The sequence below is a fragment of the Capra hircus genome, unplaced genomic scaffold, assembly GCF_001704415.2.
Source record: "Capra hircus breed San Clemente unplaced genomic scaffold, ASM170441v1, whole genome shotgun sequence".
In the NCBI taxonomy this organism is placed as follows: domain Eukaryota; kingdom Metazoa; phylum Chordata; class Mammalia; order Artiodactyla; family Bovidae; genus Capra; species Capra hircus.
The window spans coordinates 4825-8955 of NW_017195356.1; the positions used below are offsets into that span (position 1 = coordinate 4825).

Below are 4131 nucleotides of genomic sequence, written 5' to 3' on the forward strand. Positions count from 1 at the left end.
GGATAAAATGGAATGATTTGAACCATGATTATAGGAGACATTGACTGTAAGTCTGCATTTTAATAAAAGGTGTTACAATGTGGAGATTCAGTGCTGAATTTTTGAGCTGAGATGTGTGTGCCTGATCAGATTTGAACTAAGGAAAGACTGTTCTACAAACATGTTAAGATGCTTGGAAGATGAGAGAGCCATAAGTAAGGAGACCACTTTGAAAACTAGAAGCCATGGAACACTGAATTATTTTCACTGTGTCTGTTTTAACTTTTCTGCGTAGATATAAATTTAATGGATAGATGCAAGAGACAATGTTAAAGAATAGTTGGTCCAGTCTGACAACTTGGATGACACATCGGCAATTGTAATTCAACGATGACAATTAGGATCCCCCCAAAATTGTGATTTTATAACCAAAGCAAAGAAATCAGAAGTGTGAGACAGATGGGTAAGAAGCTCTGTTTTAGAGTTAACAATTCTGAGCTTTGGCTATGAAGCAGGCACTTCTCCCTATGATTTCTCACTGTCACTCACCCCACACACACACAGTCTAATTTCACAGCTCATTGACACCAATGTGAAAAAAAAAACCTGACCTGACCAACTAAATCCAATAATTCTACCATGTTAAGGACACAAGAAGATTATAATGTAAGGCCAATTAAAAGAATCAGAAAAATAAGTAATCAGAGGTTCCAGGGCTATTTTCCTAGTAGTCATATCATATTTATTATCTGTCGGTATTTATTATCTGTTACAAATACCATTCTACACTTTTTAGAGCTGCACAAAAATTAGGAAAGTCCAATAGTTTAGGGAATTCATAATTTTGGAAATAAATCATAGTTATTGTATTATTAGCATATGAAAATGACTGAGTTTACATTAAATCACTTAGTCCTATGAGATGCATATAATTATGCTCATTTTAGAGAAAAGAAGATTGAAGTACAAAAAGATTAAATGACATTTCTAAAATCACTCATCTGGTAAAAGGAATCACTGGGATCTGAAGAAAGAAGGAAAATGTCTTTTATAAAGTAACTTAAAATGCAAAATTTGCCAAACCAGTGAATCAAACCTAAAGAGATTTTAGAGAATAAAAAATTAATCACTAGAGTTTCCTTCAGGAATTTGTAATAAAGAATCGTGTGGTTTCGATGGGGGAAGAGTGAGATAGAGGCACCTCAAATGGTAGAAAATTTATAATTAGTAAGTAAGAAAACAAAATAAAGAAGGAAGGGAAAAGGGGAAATGTTTAATGTGCTCATAATTATCTTGAGGAGTTAGAAATTTGCATATAAAAATAAGAGAAATTTACTTAAAGGAGCCAAGTATTTGAAACTGTTTTTGGTGTTTTCACTCAGGTTAGAAATTGATCAAATTTATTTAGGTATCTGTTGAGGAGCATTTCAGAGCAAGCAAGTTTCCAATGCTTGATTGTTTTGTGTGTATGTTATTTGGTTGAATTTTTTGTTTCTTCCTCCTACTTTCAAATTTTCTTAATAGGATCAGCACTAATGCTTGGAAGAGGTAAAAGGAGTCCTGATACTCCATATTTTCACTGTGCAAAATCTATGACGTGCTCCAGTTCCTGTGATGTTTCTGACTAGGATCAGTTTGAGGAAGATGAAGATACCAAAATGCCTTGGCTCCCCCTGAACTGCTGATCCACCTGCCTTCATGCTGTCCTTTGCTCAACCTATATTTGGGAAACTCTGCCTTCTTGCAATCTGTTTTCATCTATACTCTGTTGTTTCTGTTAAATATTCATGACAAGTAGGGCTGAAGGTAGTTCTATTGAAACTTTTTAGAAGAGAAGACAAGAAACTCCAAAGGAATGATAACTAACCAGAAGACTTCCCATAAGGAAAATTTTTCCACTTATTTTGCTGGTTCTTCCTATTCTTTTCTTAATACTCTTTCAACATTATACTGATAATGTTGGCTTGATATTTCATCATAATTGGAACATAGATGCAGATTAAAGCAGAAATGAGAGTTTCATCTTAGCATCTCTGGTTTTTAGTTTCCAGTGGCTTCCTTTTATCATTGATATCCATCCTTAGAAGTGAGTGTTTAAAAGTCTCAGCTGGAATTTCTCCCATCAGTGCCAATATGTGGGTCAGTAATCAGAGCTCACTAGATGATTTTATCTTATTGGGATTTTCTGATCGATCCTGGCTGGAAACACCACTCTTTGTAATCTTTCTGGTGGCTTACATCTTTGCCCTGTTTGGAAATATCTCTATTATCCTAGTTTCTCGCCTGGATCCCCAGCTGGACAGTCCCATGTACTTCTTTGTCTCTAATCTATCCCTTCTAGATCTCTGCTATACTACCAGTACTGTCCCACAGATGCTAGTCAATCTTCGGGGACCAGAAAAGACCATTAGCTATGGTGGTTGTGTTGCCCAGCTCTATATTTTCTCTTGGCCTTGGGTTCTACGGAATGCATACTTCTAGCCATCATGGCCTTTGACCGTTATGCTGCTATTTGCAAGCCCCTTCACTACCCAATCATCATGAACCAGAGACGCTGTATCCACATGGCCACTGGGACCTGGATTAGTGGCTTTGCTAACTCCCTTGTTCAGTCCACTCTCACCGTGTTGACCCCAAGATGTGGACAGAGGGTGATGGACCATTTCTTCTGTGAAGTTCCTGCTCTTCTGAAACTAGCTTGTACAGATACCCATGTGAATGAGGCTGAGCTCAATGTGCTAGGGGCTTTGCTACTTCTGGTGCCCTCTCCCTCATCCTGGGCATTTATGTGTTCATTGCCCGGGCAGTAATGAAAATCCGCTCTGCTGAAAGTCGCTGGAAGGCCTTTAATACCTGTGCTTCACATTTGCTGGTGGTCTCTCTCTTCTACTTTACAGCCATCACTATGTATGTCCAGCCTCCCTCTAGCTATTCACGGGACAGAGGGAAGATCATGGCTCTCTTCTATGGAATCGTCACACCCACACTCAATCCATTTATCTATACACTGAGGAACAAGGATGTCAAAGCTGCCCTTAGAAGGGCACTAACTAAGGAATTTTGGGTCAGGACAAGATAATCTTTGAAGAGAAAACCTGAGAAGTAAGGATGACTGCTTCTGCCTTTCAAAGATTTCAGAGATGGAAGTGACGAGAGGACAGTGTCATAAAGTTCACAGGTGAAACAGGACAAAGAAAGAAACCATCAACTCTTAATGATCTCCCCACAGCCTTTATCTACTTTTGAGACTGTTTTTGCAATATTGGATCTTACCAAGTCATATCAATTTTTCCCTAACCCTTATGACTAGTTAACTTAGATTCAGTGGAAAAACCTGGTGTAATAGCTAGAGAAAGATATTTAGAAAGCTTTAAAAGGTATGTTTTGCATATACTGTTTCTAAGTGAATCCAAGTAAACTGAAATGATCCCATGTTTTTAAAAAGGCCACTACTATCCTGAGTTAACTGTAACCAACATGTATTGACAGCATTTAGTCATCTTCTAACAGTCAATGTCCAATTATGTCATCCACCAAAGGCCCAGAGGCAAGTGAAATCAAGAAAACATTTAGGTCAAAACCATATAAGACAGATAGATGCAAAGGGGAAATAAATAAAAATTTTAGACTCAGTGATTTTAAATGTTACTTTTGCCATAAAACCTTAGCCAGTCTTACACTCGTATGATAAACAACAATGAGGTCAGGGCAAATATAAATGAAACTTACTGTGGAGGAAGAGAGAAAAAAGAAGAAAAGATGCTTTGAACAGTGAACAATGATGGAAAAACCTAAGGCTGAAAATACTCTAACTCAAGAAAACTTACTAGTAATTTATGAGTTTAAAGAGAGACAACTTCCTTTACACTTGACTGGGTAAGTTGGGCCTAATTCAATGTAGGAGCTATGAGAAAATCATATTGTGTGTAAAGCCTTGGTGACTTCTTAGCTTTACTTGAAAATAAAGTCTTATAGCCAACTGCCTTGCAAAATGCATATTAGTTAAACATGCCTAAAGAAGAGTGAGTTCAGTAAAAACTCAACATCATTGCCTGGAGTGCAAATCAAATCTTTTTCTTTTTCTTCATTAATGAGTATATTTAGCCCCATAGATAAAGTGATAAACATTTGTGTGCCTTTCGGGGAAAACCA

The 4131-nt window shown here is 37.2% G+C and overlaps 1 pseudogene; it reads left to right on the plus strand.

Moving 5' to 3' along the window:
• The first annotated feature begins 2112 nt into the window (after window positions 1-2112).
• On the plus strand, window positions 2113-3058 carry LOC102189302 (annotated as a pseudogene).
• The last annotated feature ends 1073 nt before the right edge of the window (window positions 3059-4131 follow it).